The 21,657-nt window shown below is 40.0% G+C and overlaps 1 protein-coding gene across 2 annotated transcripts in view; it reads left to right on the top strand.

Annotated features, from left to right (window-relative positions):
* COL8A1 (collagen type VIII alpha 1 chain) overlaps positions 485-21,657 on the top strand; it is a 158,581-nt gene continuing 137,408 nt past the window's right edge. The window contains exon 1 of one of the 2 annotated variants that reach the window (XM_001926443.6): positions 485-769. The gene's annotated coding sequence lies outside the window, so the exon portion shown is untranslated. The remainder of the gene's footprint in view (positions 770-21,657) is intronic. The other variant, XM_005670255.3, reaches the window with a different exon arrangement.

Below are 21,657 nucleotides of genomic sequence, written 5' to 3'. Positions count from 1 at the left end.
CCGGAGTGCTGAGTGAAGGGGCTGGGCTTTACCAGTGGGTAGCTGGAGACAGGGGCGCAGGGGACGCAGGGGGGCTGCTGGGATTGCAGTAGCAGTCCTGGGGTCCACTCCGCCCTGCCTGCTCCATGTCCACGCTGTGCTTGGGATATGCTACTCACTTGGACCGCCAGCTTCGCCGCCTTTGCCTCTTCTGCCCTTCAAGGTTCCTGAGCCGTTATTTAGCTTTTTATATTCACAGAAAACACCTTTTGTTATCAAGGTCACCTTCAATTCCCTCCCCCCATCAAAAATGTCATGCAAAACGGGAAACGTATCCAATTCCCCTTTCCTTCTATATCTTGTTTGTTTCAGTGTCTCTGTCTCATTCATTTTCTCCCCAAACTACTACTTTCTCCTGTTTCTGAGCTACATCCCTTTCTATCTTTATTTCTCTTCTCTTGTCTCTCTTTCTCTCCCTCTCTCTCCCACCCTCCCTCCCTCTCCCGTTTCCACTCCGTCCTCCTCTCCTTTACCCCCTCCCTCCCCGCCTCTCCTCCCTCTTTTGGGCTCTCGGCACTGCCCTCCCAGCCCCTCCCCAAAGAAGAGTGTCCAGCTCCTCCCGGGGCTGCCCGCCCGCAGCCGCTCCTTCTCTGCCCACCTACTATGAGGGGCAGCTCCACCCACCTGCCCATAAAAGCCAAGTGCATGTTACCAGCAGCGGATCAGAGCACTTTCCCGGTCCTCTCCTGTGGGAGCCCTGAGCCTCTCTCCTGGATCTTACGTGCTCAAGGTAAGATAATACTTCTACAGGTATCTGACCTCCTAGGTGTTGTTTCCTGGGGAATAAGTTTCCTCTGGTTGGCAGGCTTATTGTTTGGTTAGAGCTGATTCTTATGGATGCCAAATCAGCTGCTCCTTTAACCAGCAACTGGTTTGAAAACAAACTTCTGTTTGAACGGTAAAATAAAAAGTTCATTTTGGACAGAAACAGCAGCACAAATACTGCAAAAACCTTTTCTCCTTTTAAATCACTTTTCCCTGTTGCTGGCTGTTGCCGAGGTTAAAGTGTATCCATTTGGGGTGTTTTAGTGACATTTTTTTCACTGTAAATATTTCACATATCAGTGGGGGCAAGGAAAACTCTGTCCCATTGTTGAAAATGTATTTTAAAAGAACACAATTAGCTTCCTAAAAATAGCACAGCCAAAGGTCTGCTAACAATTTTGCCATGTTTTCCAAACCCCCAAGACAGCTTCTGTGAGTCCTCTAAAAAATATCTTTCCAGGTTTAAGTGCTTGGAAAAAATGATGTGAACGGGTGCCCTTTGCACAGAGACCATAATCAGGTGGCTGGTAGATAGGAAAGAATAAATCCAAATTTACAAGCTGGGGCACAATGTGCTCTCACAAAGCTAGCTATCTTTTCAAGACGTCCTAAAATGAGAATTGCATTGGAATGAGAAAGTATACAAAAGAACTTCATGAATTTCTATATACACATCTAAACATAAAGCGTTTCAATATGTTTCACAGTCAGAGAAAACTACAGGCCAGATTATCCAATACCTCTGTTTACACTGGAGGGTTGTAAAGAAAGATCAGTTAGAAGGCTTTAGAAGTTTGATCCCTGCCTGTCACCTTCTTTGCCCTCATCTCCTCAAAAGTGACTTGATTGGCACTCGATTCTCACAGTCTTTAAGCTACCCTCTTTAAGCTATTTTTAAAGACTTCAGTCTTTACCTTCTTATTTCTGAGATCTGAGAATGAGTGTTATGCACCTGCGAGAGGAAAAACGTACTCTTCAGTTACTTCTAGAAAGCCAGACACTTGGTCCACAAAGTTTGCCATCAGGATCTGCGGCCTGTGTGGGATGAAACTCTCTCATGTGGGAGAAAAACCCTCTTCAAATATTTCCTCTAGGGAATTGCATAAGACCGCTTAGAGACGGCAAACCAAACCTGGCAGTCAGGAAACCAAACCACTTTTTCAGCCCTCAAGGTTCTTAAAGTAAGAGGAAAAGTTTTTTTTGTTTTGTTTTGTTTTTGGTTTGTTTATATTGTTTCACTTGAAAGGGAAAACTCTCCAAAGCTGTAAAAAAGTCTTCACTATTAAAGAAAGTAGTATCATTAGAAGTTTAATTGATTGTCTTCCAATTCTTTCTTCCTTATTGTTTGTATATCAAAAAAGGATCATAAAGATATTTTAAAATTCTATTTGGCATGGATGAAACACCCCAAATGGATACACTTTCATGCTATATTCAAATGAAAGAGTTATATTCTAAAACTTTCTGTCATGTGAAATTTTGCTTCATTGGAAAAATTATTGCAAGAAGTGTGGTTTCCTTTAAGAAAATGATATAAAATTACTATTTGGCTATGATAGTATGTGACCTGAGCATATTAAAATACCTTTTATCTCAAGCCACAGTGCAGATTGCTTGCTTCATATTCACTGTAAGTGGGTAATCAACCATGACAAGAGCACAGGTATGGGAGCAGGCCAAACCAAGTGTGTGGTATGTTCAAGCTAATTCCTCTTTTATGTTACTGCCGGACTCATGCCCATCATCACAAGGGTGAAATACACTGCTTCATTCACCAGATCCCCTTGAGGAAAGTTATCTTTTCTAGGAGAAAAAAAAAATGTGCTGCCGGTGTAAAAGAGCTCCCTGTTATTCCTAAATTTGGGGATGAAAATTGTTCTCCCAGGGTTTGCTTCTGCTTTTCCTGGCAGTTAATCCACTCTACCAGCTATGAGCCATTTAGCTGCCTTCCCCATGTGCCATCACGTTCAATACCCTGAATAGCTGGGTGAGATCATCCTAGGCTGCTCATGATCTCACTTTCCCAGGGGTCTTTACCAGACACTCAAAGTGATGCTTTCTCCACACTTCCCTCCTTAAGTTTACAGGAAAACCAGCAGTGGGCTTTCATGAACTTCCCCCAAAGTCTTCCTCTTTATACAAGCTGTGGAGACATGAATCTTCCCTATGCCCTCTCTAGAGCTACCCCTGGATTGGGTGCATGGCCAAGCCTATGCGACACCATTACAGCAGGCTTTGAATGATTTCATGAATGTTTCTCATAAAAGAAAAGATGGGTAGCCCCCTATTTTACCAGAGACACAGGGAAGGTACTCTAGTGAAGATTGTGGGGGCTTATTGTACCTAGGGAAGCACACATTTTCCATTTTCTGCTATTCCCCAAATGATAATACAATATTCTTTCTGTAATCAGAAATATATCCCACCTTATTTCCATTCGTAAAATAAAAAGCATGGAGAGAAGGATGGGACTGAGCAGAGAATTGAGAGGGAAGCTAGACAGAATTGCTCCTAGGAAATGCCCCAGAGAGGAGAAAGTTCAGAACCTCTGTTAAAAATCCAGCTTCTTTTTGCTCTTATTTATGGGGACTATGAAAGACACTAAAGGCAAAAATCCATATCTGCTCTTAGTTTTTTTTTCTTAAATTAGTAAGAGTATTTCCACTATTAAGTTAAGATCCATCCCTGCTATGTCCTTCTCTAACAGAAGAGAACATCTCAGTTCTAAAGACCAAAATGATTTCAGGTCAGCCCCACATTAAAACTCATAGGATTTTGCCAGTTATAATAGTGAAAGCTATGTTATGAATATAAAAACCCTCAGAAAATATTTTTAACTATTGGGTGGTTCACACCAACAAATCCACCCTGACTCTCCCAAAGGACCCAGTGTTTGGTAACTATTTGCTAGTTAGAATTTAGAGGCAGCTGTTTAATCCTCTTTATCCATGGCCATCCTTTTTGATAAGGCAACCTGCAGCATGATTGAGATGCAGCCATATTTCCCAACCTCTGGTCCTCTAAGTAACCCTCTGAAGGTCTTTCTTCAAGCTCTGGCTTCCTTCTCTTTCACCAGGTCCCCATAATCATGCATATGCATAATTCAAAAAAAGTATAGCTCTTCAGACCAGAGTACATTCTTCTGAGAGTTTCATTGTTCTAGCTATTGAGTGAAAAGAGAGAGAGGAAAAAAAAAAAAAAAAAAAGAGGAGGTTAAGAAAAATGAATGCCCTTTAGAATACAGAGAATCTTTGACTTTAGCATTGGGTAATCAGGGCTTTTTTACTACTCAAAGCATCTAGAAATTTAAATTTTTAAAAAAATTAGCCTAGCTCACAGGTTGTTATGAAATGCTAAGGATATAATGAGAAAGATCTTCCAATGCCTGGCAGTCATTAACATCAGTTTATACCCCACAGTACTAAATTAGAGCTCTACTAAACTTTCCCTCTGCAGAGACACAAGGAGTGAAGAGGGGAAAGAATACTAACCACATTTCAGCACCAGCAGAGTAGCCACTAATCAGACATTCCACTATGGCTTTGGGAACTGCTTTTGCTATTTGAGGCAGGAGGTTCTTTATAGTCTATCCTCCAGCAAATAGATTTGCAGGAAGGGGGTTAAAGGAGTCACACAAGGTCGGAATGTCTGTAATCTGGGGGCCCTGTGTACGCAAATCCACAAAGCCGTTGAAATTGCATGGAATCAAACCAAAGTGACTGAAACAAAAATGTTCCCAAGAACTGATCATAGAGTGATCAGCTAAAATAATAATGAATTCTCACTTCTCAATGAAACATTACAGCAAAAGCACCTCAGACTAAAATAAAAATATAAAATATTAAAACACCCGCTCTATTCATTTTGGGCTCACTTCCATTGTCCTTCCTGGAAAACAAAAGCTGCCCTTCTCTCCTTCAGCACAGGATTTGCAGATACAGTCATGACCCTCTGTGCTACCCTCTTTTTTTTCTTCCAATGGAAGAAATCTCTTTAGTTCTTATAGATCAAGTTTCTGGAGTACCACTCATATTTGTGGCATTTCTCATTATCAAAAGTCTCATACTTCTCTTAAAAAGGATATAAATTGTCACTCCAACAAATAAAAAGTCTTTACATTTTTCAAAACCTTAATTCATGTACCTAGAAGAGAAGTAATTTAAACCTGCTACATGCCTCCAATTTGAAATGACGTTTCTAAGCACTTTTTATCTAGGCCCTATTAGAACTTCTTGGGGTTTAAAAACATATTTAGAGAATCATACCCTATAAATGCCAGAAGGATCCTTGGAGGTAATTTTAACTAAAGTGAAAAGTCAGAGAGGTTGATGTCTTGCCTCAGGTCACCCAGACGTGTGCAGGAGAACCACAGCTGGAGTTCGTATAGCCAAGCTTTCTGACCAGATCTCTATCCTGAATAACTCTAATGGGTCTTCCCTACATAGTGTATAGCTAATATATCTCTGACTCTATAGAGAATTCTGTTGGAACATAATATAGAGGGTTCTCAGAAACCATAAGCTGGTAGAGGTTTAGGGCTGCAGTTGCATTAGTACAGAATGCTTGGAAACATTGATACAACCCCTTATAAAGAGTGAAATAACTGATTGTCACCATCACAGGGACCTTGTGTGTTTTTCTTCATTGGAGGACCTGATACATAATAGCTGCTTGGTAAATGTGTTGAGTGCCTAAGTGATTTTTTTTTTTAAAAAAAAGGCTAAGTATAAAATATCCATATTTCTTAACTCCTTCTATAAAAATCCTTAGACGTCTATAAGGAATTACAGAGACTCAGATTTCAAGTCTATCAAATTTATGATTCCCCTATGATTTAGGAAATGTAAGAGAGTTCATTCAGCCTGATCAGTGGCTAAGCCATTCCCCCGACTACAGTACTTTCACTGGTCCTTCTTACATTCACCTGAGTTCTAGAAATTGTACTATTTTTTTTTTTTGTAGCAGGCTAAGATTTAGTTCACTTTTCATATGAAAGAACAAATTATTGTTTGGGTGTAATGATCTACAAAGTAACCTTCTTCTTCACCCACCATCTTGACAAGATGTTGCCAGTATAATCACCCAGCATCCCCCCAGGTTGCTAATGAGAGAAAGGGCAAAATATGCATAATGGGCCATCAGAGGAAACAGGGGAGGGGTTATCCAGGGGCCAAAAGTATAGAGAGAGGTAGTGTGACTTAGAGGGTCCATCCTTCTGAAACAGAAAGGGGAGGAACTCTGGAGAATTTGGAAGTGCTGGAGAAGAGATTTTTAATATGATTGTCTGAGCTAAGACCCACTCACATGATTGGGAGGTCATATCCTACTTGGGTCAGTCTTCTTTCAGTTTAACACCATTTGGATACTGGCACTGGCTCATATGGTTTATATGCATTACTCTATTAAAACATTTCTTAAACCTTAGCTGTACTTCCACTCAGAAAAGAGCCTCATTTGACCTCATTTTAGACTTGACTCTGACCCAGAGTACTAAGTCCATGGATGTCAGGTCATCAAAATGTTCTCTCCTAAGATAACAATGTGATTTTTAGTAATCCATAAAGTTACCCCAGTGTGGAAAATGACAAAGGTAGAAAAGAATATTCTTGTATCTTTTCTGGAAAGAATTTACCCTGAGAAGTGGACAGATGTTACCCCAGATGCTTCTTCACTTTCCTCTAAAGCATGCCTGACAATTGTTTGCATATCTTTAAAACAGTCATTGTGTTCCTGAAATTGATTTATTGTATGTTAAAATTTACATAGTCAATGACTAAGCATCATTGTGAAAACACACTTTTTAAGTAAGTCTTTCTTGAAGACTGTCTTTCTTAAGCCTTCTTGATGTGTTTACATCTCAGAATATTTAGGCATTGGCATCATTTGATGTGCCGAGATTAAAGGCAATTAGTCACTTCATGTACTACTTTTCCAGCTCTAATGGAATAGGCCTGGGTGGGGTGTCAGCTCTTGGCTTCTCCAGGAAATAAAATGTATCAGCCTTTTGGGGAGCTTCTCCAGTCCTCTCTGTGAGCTAGATAAAACAGCTGTTTTGCTGAAGTCCTGGGCCATAATTAAGGCTTCATGTATTAGGGCAACTACGGCTGCTTTTTGCAGATATTTCACTACCCAGCACAGCTGCCCTCAGCTCAGCAGGAGGACAGCAAATCCTCAGAGCTGGTTGAAGAGCATTGTCCTGGGGCAGCTGGGAGATGTTCTGTCAGCTTTCATCCCATTTAGTATCTTCCTCTACCATGCCATGCTCATGCTAAAGAAGAGTCTAAACTTGACTTATGAATTCAAAGTGATGACTGCACATTATTATATTTCCTTAAAGATCTGTACTTAACAATTTTCCATCTTAAAGTCCAGAGGTCTTGGGTCATGGTGTTCATCAGTGCTATAAAGCCAAAAAGTGGCCTCTTGTTAAAGGACAGACACAAGATAAGGCCAAGGAGTACATACAGGAGACACTAGGTGGAGCTAAGAATTTGTGGCTTAGGTGGGCAAGATTATTGAGGTAAGAAGAATGAGGAAAGAAAAGGGATCTGCAGCAAAAATAGACTGTTGGATCCACAATCCTAATGTCATGTCTAGTTCCCCTTTCTAGCTCCCAGCTTATCCCAGTCCCTTGCTGTTCAAATGCGTGGGGAGGGAGGTTACTGACCAGTAGAGGGAGCCAGGGGGTTGAGTGTCTCAGAACAGAAAAAAACCGACTTATTCCAAGAGGGAGCCTTTAGATTCGCATGTTTCTGATAAAAGACAGAACAAGGTGTCCTTTCCAACCAGTGGCTAAAATGTACACTGGGAGTGTATCACCTTATTGGTTTTCTTCTTAAAAAAAAAAAAATCCCAATTTAAGCCCCTCTAAATAAATCACCTGCATTTCAGCAATGCCAGAAATGTACAGGCTTGTAGAAGTTTATTTGAAAGAAAACTAAGGCAATCTTAGAAAATGTTCTTTCCAAGGCCACCACCAGCCAAGACTAAATGCTCAAGACTAAATGCTCAATTCATTAATAAGTAAATCACGGCAGCTGGGGGTCAGCATGAGACAAGAGCAGAGGGAGCAGAGGTCAGAAGATCTCATGGATTCCAAAGGGAAGTCTCTGTGTCCTGCCAGGACCAGAACCTCATCATCAAGAGGCGGGGAGAGAGCTGCAAGAAAGAAGGAGGCAGAAACACGCCAAAGAGGCTTCTCCAACTGAGATGGCCCAGAACCTGCACTCCTGGATCCTGGTCTCTCCAGGGAGCAGACAGAGCCTTGCCTAGACTTAAGTGAATACCTTTCCATTGAACATTTCCATTGTGCAGCCTTGTGGGGATGGCTTGTTAAGACTTGAGACTTGCCTAATTCAGAAACTTCTGGGGGATAGAGCTCAATTAGGACCATAAATAAATAAATAAATAAATATTCCTGGCACACCAGGAAAGGGCTGCTTGCTTTGAAAAAAATGTGATAGTCATAGGAAAACAGAGCAATCCTCTAAGACTATTACTGATCTCAGTACAGATGAAGCTGTGAAGTTGGTATGCATGTGACCTGAAAACCCCTTGTTCTAGAAAATTTTCAGTATTTTAATCCCCAGAACACCTTGACTCTTTCTGGGGCCTAGAGTAAGTCACTGATCATCTGTCTGCCTTTATTTATTTATCTTAAATAGAAGAACAATTCTCAAATACCACTCTCTTTACCATTTGGAGACGCTTGAGGTCTTGCTAGTTATTTTACAGAACGGTGCTACTTAAGCACACATAGTAAATGGACTGTACTCACAACACCTGGAGATGGCTCACTGAATTATGCAGAACCAAGTCCAACTGGAATACAATTCCAAATAAACATACAACTTTCCAAGGTATACCAAGAGCATTTTTGTTTCTTGGCATACAGAGGACAATTCTACGTCTTAAGGGGCCAAACTCAAGGGTAAGCAGAAAAAAGAAAATAAACAATTATTAAATTATGACTTAAAGAGTTTCAAAAGGCCTATGTGTTCACCCATCCATCTTTTGATACCAGTCAAAATTCTTCATTCCAGAAAAAAATATTTTGTGATTTAAAAATTCTATTTTAACTGGAGAAAGATAATATATTTAATAATGACTTTTAGACTGTATAAAATCTTTGAATGCCACTTCTTCAGCATTTTCCAAAGTATGTTTCAAAAACAGTAATACTTAGGGTATTAATATGTGTTTATGCAGAAAAAAATTCTGTGGTCAAAAAAATTTCAGAAATACTCAGTGAAATAATCAATTTTACTCTCTTCAAGATTTCACAAAGACCTTAATATGCTATGTATATTTGCATTCTTCAAAAAAGTTACAGTAAATAGTGTACCCTCAACCTATGTGATGACAAATCTTCCCAACCTAAGAGTTTCTCTGGGGGCTGGTATTCTATGGAACAGCTTGGGAACAGTTTAGACTCACTGCCCTACTTCATTATTTCAAGATCTATTAGAACATGGTATTTTCAGTGTTGCTAGTTAATATGTAATACACATGGAGTCTCAGTATAGATTACTCACTATGTCAAACCGTAAAATAAGAAACAATCCCAGTGTGGTTACAACACCCAATTGAAAAGGGAATAGAAGAAGCAGATGAACATGTTTTGGTCCCATTGTTCAGTTCTTTATAATAACAGCAGAAATGTCAGAATAATTTAAGTTTTTAACAAACATTAATTAGGTGAGAAAGAGAGAGGGAGGAGAGGGGAAAGTGATGGGTGGAAGGAAGAAAGGAAAGGGAGAAAAGGAGAATGAAAGAGAGAAAGAAGGGAGGAAGAATGAATATTGGACAGACTAAAATCATCTCTTCCTTTCCTCTTCTTTCCCAGTGTCTGGATATTGTGTTACAAATAGAGAAATGGCCAGCAATGAGCTTAAGTTCAGTAAACAAGGAGCCTAGGAAACTTTGTGAATTAGCTCAACAATCTGAGCTGATAATTCTATTTCACCATAACCTCCACTAATTAACCAAGATCATTAATCAAACAGCTTCCTTGAGTATCTACTTGTTTACCATCAGTAGTCAATAGGGAGCTGATTCCTAAAATAGGAACACACAGGTGTTCTAGTATATCTTGTTACATTAAAGATTATTGGCTTTCCTATGACATTCATACCTCCTGCCCCCATCAGATTTACTACTTCTCTTAGGGCCCTACTCTGGGACTTTTCTTTCCCCTTTACAAAGATAATCACCTTTACAAAGGTATCCCCAAAGCCATGTGGTGTCACACCCTCGCCTTTAAGAAAATAGGTAGCTCACAGTCCTCTAAGGGAGAAGATCAAAATCATCATTACTAGTTATAATAATAGATAATATCTAGTTATAATAATAGATAATATCTATTAAGTGTCTAATAGGACCAAACACTACTGCTTTCATTATCTCTATTCCTAACATAAACCCTACAAGTGTGGTACTATCATTTCCAATTTAAAGATGAGGAAAACAGAGCCTCTCTTTGGTCAAGCAACTTGCCCAGGGTCACACAGCTAGGAAGTGGCAGAGCTGGTATTCCCATCCAGATCACACACCAAAGCCCAGAGTCTTCCTACTCCTCCGTGCTGCCTCTCATGAGGTCTTGTCATAGCATAAAAGGGAGAGAAAATATAGATTCCCTATGTCACTGCCTCTGACTCATAAAGTGAGAGAATTCCAGTGGCTCTGTTCCTAGACACTGCTGACTGGCTCTGTTTTTTGTTTAATACTGTGATTTTAACTTCTTTTTCTTTTTTTGTATTTTTTCCTAAAAACAGTCTGCCACTTCAGAGCCAAAAAAGTAAGGGCTGTGTAACTAGAAAAATAAACAAAAAAAAAAGCTATCATTTCTCCCTGGGGTAATTTATAAGGGCTAAGGTTTCTCCATAAATTCTCCCCAAGTGATCCCAAGTTGCTCGGCATGAATCTGGGAAAAAGAGTGACAAGCTAGCTTGTCATTCTTAAGGCAATAGAAATTCCCATGATTATATGAGAAGCATACTAGAACAAAGGCACTGTGGCATGTTAAACAAACCTGAATCTGGCTCCCTAGATCATTCTCTTTAGTGTTCTTCTTACTATATTCTATACCCAGGAGATGAGAGTGAAAACTTAGCTGGCCATGAGAGTCACCTAGACAAAATTCTGTGTTGTCTACACCTACTGCTTAATCAGCATGAGGGTATACAGACATTCCCCATTTTCTGAAATTTCACTTTATGCCACTTCACTTTTACAAAACACCTACCTGTTTTCACAAAATAAATCCAAAGAGTTTTTTCACTTTTATGGGCAAGGGGGAGCAAAAAGCTAAAATAGCATTCAGCATTCCTTTTGCAGCACCTCCAAGCTCCCTGCCCAGGAACTACACTCAGCATCCAGCCACCTTGGCTTTGAACTGTATCTGTGAGCATCTGTGCTTTATCTGGATTTGTTTTTTGACTCCATTAACAAGACGTGTCCTAAGATACTTGCTTTGTCCACTTTCTACCATTTTGCCCAATGAAGTCTTCAGAGGAATGATCTACTTCCAGAGAGCAGGGGAAGCTTATATATAGAAATAAGTATACTCTGAACCCTTCCTTTGTGCTCTGCCAAAGACAAAAGAGGAAATAAGGTCCAGTTCTTTCCACATGGTCACATCCTGCTGTGCTTTTATACTTCATCTTCCCTCTCTGCATGGAGCATTCCTCATCTGATCTACTGAATTAATCTGTACTCCCTCCAAGATTCAGATCAGGTACCTTCCCTTCTGAAAAGACCTGCCTATTCCCAGGATGCCTTGGGCTGTGTGTGCACCTCCCCAGGCTTCCTAGCACTCTGTGCCCATCCCTGTCATGGTCATGTTCACTCTGTAAAGGCAAGGGCTAATTTTTTGTTTAAGACAGTGAGTTTAGGGAGTTCCTGTCATAGCTCAGTGGTTAACAAACCGGACTAGTATCCATGAGGACGTGGGTTTGATCCCTGGCCTCACTCAACAGCACTGCTGTGAGCTGTGGTGTAGGTGACAGATGCGGCTCCAATCCCACATTTCTGTGGCTGTGGCTTAGGCCAGTAGCTGCAGCTCCGATTCAACCTCTACCCTGGGAACTTCCCTGTGCTGTGGGTGTGGCACTAAAAAGACAAAAAAAAAAAAAAAAATACAGTGAGTTCCTTGCAGGAAGAATAGGGAAACAAAATGCAGTGACAGTGAATGAGAAGGCTCTAAATATGCTTTTTGCTATCTCCACAGGGTGTTCCAAGAAGACACATTCACACATGCACACACATGTACAGTGTCCTAGGCTCAACCATGGAGCTAACAAAAGAGTGCAGAGAATGAACAAAATGCATAGAATGAACTCCCATTAGTAGTCTAATATTAAATGTGGACCTACTGTGGGCCTACCAAATTACAAAGGAAAATTTATTTGCTGGATGTTGCCACTGTCCCACAACTGTCAGTACCCTGCTCAAAACTTTCAGTGGCATTAGGAAACATGGAACAAACACCTTAGCTTGCCAATCAGTCCTTCCATCTCTCTCACCCTAATCCATCTTTCCATATCCGTCTCTGTCCAGTCTGTACTAAGAATTTGACCTAAACCAGACAGGCTAATCTGCCCCCAAAACATTTTTTTTTTCCTTTTCTCTACTGAATATCCTCCACTGTCCTTTACACTTGTCAAAATAACCATAAATTAAGGCCTTCCAAAACATTGCAGCCTGCATCGATCCTTCTCTATTCTCAACTAATAAGCAGTTATAAATGTCACTTAGGTGTTGCCTATACCCTGTATTGAAGAGATCCAGGCAGTCTTCTAGAACTTTCTGCAATAATGGAAATGTGTTATATCTTAACTGCCCAATATGGTAACACCAGACATATATGGCACCTGAGTACTTGACATGTGACTAGGGCAAATAAGGTACTGACTTTTTTATTTTATGTCATAGTAATCTCTTTAAATTTAAAATTAAATAGCCACATGTGGCTAGTGACTACTGCATTGGACCACAGAGAATATTTAATTTTCATGAGCTATGTCTTTTATCCTTGATAAGCATATAAAATACTGAAAAAAAACTGAATAAGATGCTGTTTAGTATCCCCAGCAAATACCATGACCACAGTAATATTCATTAAATTGTTCAATGCATTGGTCTGCCTCTAATAGCTATATTATCTTAAAGAATCCTCTCCCCTACATAGGTAATTTTAATAAAATAAAATTAGATGATATTTGCTTTTTAAAAAAATGGCTTAAACTCACGCAGAATAGCCCTCTATCACTACCTGGGCCCTTTATTACTATGCAAACAAAATGAGATAAAGGATGATTTGAACTGAGCCTTTGAAAGAGAAAGTTCCATTATTCTCTACTATGTCATCTCTTTTCCCTTTGGGGAGAAAAACATGTTTTAAATGTTTTTTAAACATGTTTCCAGCCTGCTGAGACAGAATTGCTTCAGTTTTCATTATGACCTTTTCTACAGAGAAAAACCATCCCCCAGGATCTGAAAGGAGTTCAGCCACCAGAGTTTTGCTTTTCTCTCCTCATGAAGCCCCATCGATTTCTGAGGGAAAGTAGTTCTCAATCATAGATTTTTCCCAGAGCGTTTTTGTCTCTATTTCCAGTGAACAACCTGAGGTTCTTTGAAGAAGGCTAAAGCTCTTGCAGCAGGTCAGGGGAGGCCGTAGGTCTTTGGAATTTGACAGTGATGTGCCCCTGGCGCTTGCTGGCTTACTGACGGCCCTTCAGGAACCATTGTGCCAGCAAGCCAACCACGCAATAAAATCCTGTGCCCGGCAAAGCCAGGAGCAGAGTGATCAAACAGCCTGGCTGCAGAGTAGATTCTGACTTATTAATAAGCCTTCAGAAAATAAACCAGAGTGAGTCTTTAACAGCAACAGTTTACAAGAGATGTTTAATGATTTCGGAGGTCGGCCACACTGCATGCCTTCCTTCTGACTCAGTGAAGAGCAGGGACAAGGGCAGAAGAGACACTTATGAAGCCAGGGCAATCAGCTGTATCTTTTCCATTCACAGCTAAGTTTATTTGGAGTGACTGGAAAAACCTTCAATGAAAACTTTTAAAAACAAATAATAAATGAAGAATTTACCCTGCTATCATCAGTCAGACAGCATCAAGAAATAATTATGGGTGTGTATTTTCCTCTACCTTGTAAAATATTGACAAATTACAGGATAAGCAAGCTCTAGAGTATGGTAAAGATAGCAATAACATTTAACCTGTAATTTTTTTTTTACATTTAGCCATAAAAGAATAACCATGTTTTAAATCACATTTAAATACATACAAATAAAATTCTCATCTGCAGACATGAGCCAGTGGCTAAAGAAAGAATCCATGACTCCTTTGCAACAGAGCAAAAACACTAGAGAAATTTGGTACCTTGTTTTTACAAAACAGAGTTCATTTTTACCACATCAGCAACAGAGTGCTAACATCTTAAATTGGGGCTTTTAAAAATGAAGATAGCAAGGATGATCATAATAATAATTAGCCTTTGTAGAGAAATGTACAGTTTATGACATGTACTCTATACGTATTCCTTTATTTGAGTTAGAGATTTTTATCTGAATTTTACACATGAGGCTATGGGGACTTAATTTACAACATCATATAGATAGTGAGTATTGAAGCTGGAATATGAACCTAGATCATTCCATTCCTGAAGTCTTCTTTTTACTAATCCAGACTGAGATTTAAAGATATCATATCTAGGAGTTCCCATAGTGGCTCAGTGGTTAACGAATCTGACTAGGAGCCATAAGGTTGCAGGTTTGATCCCTGGCCTTGCTCAGTGTGTTAAGGATCCAGCGTTGCCGTGAGCTATGGTGTAGGTCGCAGACATAGCTTGGATCCCGCGTGGCTGTGGCTCTGACATAGGCCGGTGGCTACAGCTCCGATTAGACCCCTGGCCTGGGAACCTCCATATGCCGAGGGAGCGGCCTTAGAAAAGGCAAAAAAAAAAAAAGACAAAAATAAATAAATAAATAAAAATAAAGATATCATATCTAGGAGTGGTCCTGACATCATAACTGAGAAACTGCAGCAAAGGAAAGCAGAATAATCTACAGTGGTTATTTATTAATGCAGATTCAGTGATTGAGAATAGCATTTCAAGAATGTAGACCCCTAACTCCCAACAATGATAGCAGTTAATGTGTATTAAAGGTTTACTCTTTGCCAAGCAGAATGCTGAAAGCTTTTTTTCTTATCTATTATTGCATTTCATCCTAATCACTTTCCTCTGAGACAGGAAACTATATGAGAGGTTAAGTAACTTCCTCAAAATCACATTGCTAGAAATAAAATAACCAGAATATGAAACCAGAATTTCTGATTCCTGAGCTCTCCTCTTTAACTGCTATATCATTGACATTTTACCCCAAAGTATTATTTACAACACCCTATTAATAATCTGAGGACAATCAGATTTGCAGTGTGGGAGAAGGACCAGTTATAAGAAATGTCATTAATAATCAGCAGGAATGGTTTTGTAGGTTGTTTTCTGTACAGTTTATGATTTTAAAGAACACACAATTCACTTTAAACCTGCCTATAATTTTTAAAGGGTGTTTTAAAATTCTCCTTTTAATTAATATCAAAGTACATGTCATTTATGGGGGGGGAAATCTTAAATCATTGATGTGAAGCCAGGCATAAATCGAAGCACTGGATTTAGCATAAGAAGTCTTGGGATCATGTACTGCTTCTGACACCTGCAACACAGCCACTCTGGGCCAGACAGGGAATCTCACCCAGTGTTCATTTTCTCTGCTCTAAAATGTCTACTCTCAGGATTGTTATGATGTTCAATAAGATAGCATGTGAGAAAGTGTCTGGCATTCAGAAGGTACCCAGTAAAAGTTATTTGATAATAATGACTACCAGTTATTGAATGCTTACTTAAATACTGCTTTTTACATGATATAGGTAAGGTACCAAGGATCTCTCTGCCTTGTAGTTCATTTGATGAACTCTGGACTCATCCTCCTCTAGGGTGCTTCTATGAGCTTGTCAGGGTGGCAGTGTGGACTGTTTATAGGTTTATTTATATTTCTGATCTTTTGAGGTTTTTTGGTTTTGGAAGGTAAGAGGGTTGTTTTGGTTTTGCTATTGCTATTTGCTTGCTTGCACTAAATGGCACTATGTCAATATCCCCACTAGTTCCCCAAAGGAGATTTTTGTCATTATATAATCCCTTCACAGTCTAAGCCACCTTCACTATGGCAAATGTACATCTTGTATAGGCAGCTGTGGTTTCATCAGAAAATAAATAATCATCTCACCTAAGGTCTTAGCTCATCTCATGGGCTTCTGGAGCTTTATGCTGCTATGCCCTGCACACTCCCATTGAGACTGCTGGCATCTCAGATACATTTGACCCCTGCATTTTGATGCAGTAATATACCTTCTTTTTATTGAAGTATAGTTTATTTATAATGTTGTGTTAGTTTGTGGTGTACAGCAAAGCAATTTGTATAGATATACAATATATATATTCCTTTTCAGAAGTAATGTACTTCCTTCAAGCCATGCATTCTCCCTACAACAATCAGTGTCAGCTCATCAGAATCCTATCTTACATGAATTTCATTTTCTTATTTAAAAAAGCCCTGGTCTTGGAGTTCCTGTCGTGGCTCAGTGGCTAACAAATCCGACTAAGAACCATGAGGTTGCGGGTTCAATCCCTGGCCTTGCTCAGTGGGTTAAGGATCCGGCGTTGCTGTAAGCTGTGGTGTAGGTCGCAGACGCAGCTCAGATCCCGCATTGCTGTGGCTCTGGTGTAGGCCGGCAGCTACAGCTCCGATTCCACCCCTAGCCTGGGAACCTCCAAATGCTGCGGGAGCAGCCCAAGAAAATGGCAAAAAGACAAAGAAAAAAAAAAAAAAAAAGCCCTAGCCTTTTTATCTCTATGCCTTAATTGTCAAGAAAACTTCCAATCCACACTGTCTCAAAAATGGCTCTAAGGAGTTCCCGTTGTGGCTCAGCAGTAACTAACCCAACTAGTATCCATGAGGATGTGGGTTTGATCCCTGGCCTTGTTCAGTGGGTTAAGGATCTGGTGTTGCTGTGAGCTGCGGTGCAGGTCACAGATGTGGCTCAGATCCCGCGTTGCTATGGTTGTGGCATAAGCCGGCAATTGCAGCTCTGATTCACTCCCTAGCCAGCCTGGGAACTTCCATGTGCTACAGGTGCGGGTCTTAAAAAAAAAAAAAAAATGTCTCTAAGGAGCCCAATGTTAGAATAAGGAAAATTAAAAGCTACAGTAAAAGGCACTTTAGTTTGTAAAGACAAAGGAAAAGGAGACAAACAAGTTTTAAAAGACTTCATCACTCAAGTTCAGTTACTTAGCTTTGTTTGTTTAGGGCTTTAATCTCGACCTCCCTTATTTATTCTGTATATAGCTTTTGGGCACCTAGTTTGCGCCAAGCCCTATGCTAGACATCACCAAGAACTGTTTCACCTGTACTTAATGATTAATAGCTGAAAGGCATAGAAACCAATAAAAAGCTACTTGGAGCATAAATGCAGAGGGAATGTGAGGACTCCTTTTCTTCTTGTTCTTCAAAAGGGAGGCCAAATCTGTGCATTTTTCAAGCAGCTCAAGGTGTTCTAAGCCTTCACTGGGACCAGGATCCTCTCATAACTTGCCCATCGTTACTCTCACTCAACAACCGTCAAGGATCCAAGCCAAAAAGTAACAGGTCAGCACATTAATAGACAAAGTTCAGACATTCAACACACATATATAAGAATGTACAAAACAATAAACTATCTTTTATCTGATATTCTTTCAACTAAAGCTGTTATGAAATCGTCTTCATTTTGTTGCCAACAAGATAAATGAATAGTGAGCGTCCTAGAGATGACCCTGAGACACTGAGAACTCCTAAGACCCTGGAACAGAGTGAAGTATTTTGCTTTCCAATAAATGCCATTGGATGAATAGTGTCTGAATCACTGGGGGAAAAAATAAATTATTCCAGGCTGAGTTTTAGAATTTAAGTATATTTAAGGTAGCTTTTCATTTATCTAGCATTCTAACTTCTGAAAGTTTCAACCCTATAGAATACAGCTGAGGACAAAAAGTGAGTCAAAAGTGCCCAGAGATTAATAAAAGACGGTGGTCACTAAAATTCGTAGTCATATGCAATTGCAAGAAGTCCTCACTTCAAGCCTATTTACTTCTACTTTGCAAATAATTCTAATAAAACTTGGTTCTCTGAGTCTTATGAAGATAATAAACCTGAAGTACCTATTTCAAAAGGAGAAGGGGTGGTAACAAGTAAATGCACTGACAGTAGGAAGAAGTAGAATCATGGAAGCCAAGCAATAAAAGAGGAGGAAAAGACCTGAAATGATAAAAGTTTGAGGAGACGAATCATTGCATGGCCTTAGGAAGTTCCTGGGGGAAATCACTGACTTACAGCTGAATATATATATTGGCATATTTAGTAGTGTATTTTAAGGATTAAGGAAATGCGGAGTTCCTGTTGTGGCTCAGTGGTTAACGAATACAACTTAGAACCATGAGGTTGCAGGTTCAATCCCTTGCCTCGCTCAGTGCGTTAAAGATCCGGCATTGCCATGAGTTGTGGTGTAGGTCACAGACACGGCTCGGTCCTGAGTTGCTGTGGCTGTGGCCTAGGCCAGCGACTACAGCTCCAATTAGACTCCTAGCCTGGGAACCTCCATATGCCACTGATGTGACCGTAGAAAAGACAAAAAAAAAAAAAGAATTAAGGAAATTCTATATTTCAAATGTATCAAAACAAGCATACTTTAGTCCTGATTGGTGTAAAATAGACTATTAAGGAAATTTTAATTACCCCAAATGTCTCATTCCCTAAAGATTCATGAATGTTGAGGTTATTCAAATATATATGTGTGTATGCATGCACATGTACATATGTATATATACACACACGTATATAATAAATTATATGAAGTAGAATTCCTTTTAAGCTAGAAAACCTCATCTCCCTAACATGAAGTATAACGGATTATTAACTTTTAGGTTGCCACCTTCCAGTAAAAACATGATCAAAGTGGTTACCTGGAATCCAAAACTTTGAGTTCATGCTTTCTTTTCATCTAATACAACTGAGATCAGGGAAATTACCTCACTGCTCCGTGACTCAATTTATCTATTTGTATAATGAGAAAAACAAAAGCTTAGCTAACAGGGGTCTGGTAGACTTTGTTCCTGTTTCAAAACTTGGAAATACTTAATGTAAATCCCAATAATAGCCTGGTCTGTAGTTATTATTTTTTAAGCAAACACCCTTCAAGGAAAAGATGCAAAGGAAGTCAGTCTTTCTTTCTCTAATGTTTTTCCTTCCAATCTTTCCTTTCCAAAGAATGCAGCAAAGAAACAAAGAGCCAAACACTCTGACTCATGTCTTTTTCTAATAGTGCTGTGGTCAATTTGCTCCCGCATAAAAAAAAGTAGTCATGAAGCTTTGAACTCTGGGTTTTAGAAGGACAAGATTGGAAAAAGATATTTAGCAGAGAGAAGGGCACATTCCAAATCCATCCAAATCTGTCCAGTGCTATGCATTGGTGAGAAAAGTTCACTTGGGCATATAGCTACCAGTGGAGCCCTTTTCTGTTGTCAGACCTTTCTGACAAAAGAGGGGGCCGAACTTGGCTTTTCATTGAAATCATGAGTTTCTTTTTCTGATCTTACTCATTCAAGCCTTAAGATGGCTTCTCAGTTTGAACTTACTTTTAGGACAAATGAAAAAATAGTATAGCTTTGTGTCTAGAAAATCTGGCTCCATCCTTCTTTAAGAGAAAAAAAAAAGTTCCTCATGGTTCCGGAAGCTGAAGATGCACTGAGGTCTTCACTAAGAGATTTCAGATATTGAAATTGGTTATTACATTCCAAGGTTGATCGTATGTCATGCTTTTAGTTGTTTCAGATGCTTTTTTTTTTTTTTTTTTTTTTTTTTTTGTCTTTTTGCCTTTTCTAGGACCGCTCCTGAGGCATATGGAGGTTCCCAGGCTAGGGGTCGAATCGAAGCTGTAGCTGCCAGCCTATGCCAGAGCCACAGCAACGCAGGATCCCAGCTACGTCTGCGACCTGCACCACAGCTCATGGCAACACCGGATCCTTAACCCACTGAGCAAGGCCAGGGATTGAACCCGCAACTTCATGGTTCCTAGTCAGATTCGTTAACCACTGAGCCATGACGGGAACTCCATTGGATGCTTCTTTCTTGACATCTGTCACACTGTAATAAATTTCCTATAACTCCATAGTATATGAAGGGCTTTCATGTATATTAATTGATTAATGAGTCTTGGTATGCCATCTGACTTCTCAGTATTTTATAGCTGAGTTTTATTGCTTGTTTTAATTCTTAATGACACAATCTGGAAAAGATACATATTCATTTTGGTACATTTTTAAATGGCTAGTGTCATTCTTTGCCTGATAAGATTGAGTGGTTGGCTGTTCATACATATCACCCAATTGAAGAGTTTATCTTAGGACTAAAATCTCATTACCTTAAGTGCTCTAAGGACATCTCAAAAATGTCTTCACTCTTTTCTCTCTGGGAAGAAGTTTCTATGGTAATACCCTCAGCTCACCATTACCTAACACATGTTTGACATGCAGGCCACTCTGTCCTTTACACCTTTCCTACGGTTGCAGAATTTCTCTCCCCAAGTCTCTCCTCTGACATATTCTCTAGTGCTCCTCATCCCACCCCTCCTGCCGGCTGGGGCCTTCACTCTGAACCTGTTGCACCATTGGCCCATTGCAGCTGTAGTGTTCTTTCTCAGCACAGATCAGATTGTGACTCACCCCTGCTTAAAACCTTTCCATGATATTTTATGGCCCTCAAGTTAGAGTCCAAACACCATCACAGGGTTTATAAGGTTTTTAGTGGTCTGGGCCTCCCATCTTTCCAGTTCCATTCCTTTCCACACTGCCTGCTCTCACCAACCCTACTGTACACATAGTCACAGTTTTCTCTGAGAGAGTAACATATTTCTTATCTTTCAGGCCTTTCATATGCCCTGTCCTGTCTTTTTGCCTAGAACACTCTGCCTTCTCATCACCTCCTAACTCCTTAAGCCATCCCAGAAGCCTCCCTTGAGCCCAGAACTGGATTGGTTGGCCCTCCTGTAGCATTTGATGCTTTCACTGTACTGTCTAGTTAACTATCTCTCCTGCTGATCCAGAGACCCTAGTATGGTCCTAATTGAGTCTGTTTAACTAAGCAGTGTGTTCCTAGCACTGAGCCTGAACCAAGTGCATATATATTCAATACTTATCAAATCAGGGAAAGAGTGAAGGATACATAAGTGATCATGAGAGAAGCACAGATATCAGAGACAAAGCAGCAGATTCAAGGATCAACTACAGTTCTGGACAAAGTGAGGGGTCAAAAGTCTGGTCAAAGAAGTCAAGAACCAAGAGGTCTTTTAACCACCAGTAGTTCAAGGAGGGGAAGAGAAGGTCTAAAACAGGCCCTTACCAATAATAGCAAGCAAAATCTGATTGTCACAAACCCCAACCGGTCCCTCTCATGCTCATCCTGGGCAGTTTCCCAGAGTATTATAGTGTGGTCCAAGCACTACCTGCATCATGAGTCCACAGCCCCACATATCCCTACTAGCTCAGAATCTTATGAATTGGGTCCTAAATCCTCATTTTAAACCAGCATGCCAAAGTATATGTATGCTACTTAAGGTCCTAGGCTAGAAGTGAGGACAATACAATAGCTGGCTGAGTAGGGAGAACAAGGGGGTGGGGGGAGGATGGTGATTGTTGTATGCCTATAAATGTAATAAAACGCATTAAGAAAAAAAAAAAAGAAAGGGGGGGCA

Source organism: Sus scrofa, chromosome 13 (assembly GCF_000003025.6).
Source record: "Sus scrofa isolate TJ Tabasco breed Duroc chromosome 13, Sscrofa11.1, whole genome shotgun sequence".
In the NCBI taxonomy this organism is placed as follows: domain Eukaryota; kingdom Metazoa; phylum Chordata; class Mammalia; order Artiodactyla; family Suidae; genus Sus; species Sus scrofa.
Note: the sequence above shows the minus strand (reverse complement) of the source record. Positions and strands in the feature narration are given on the sequence as shown.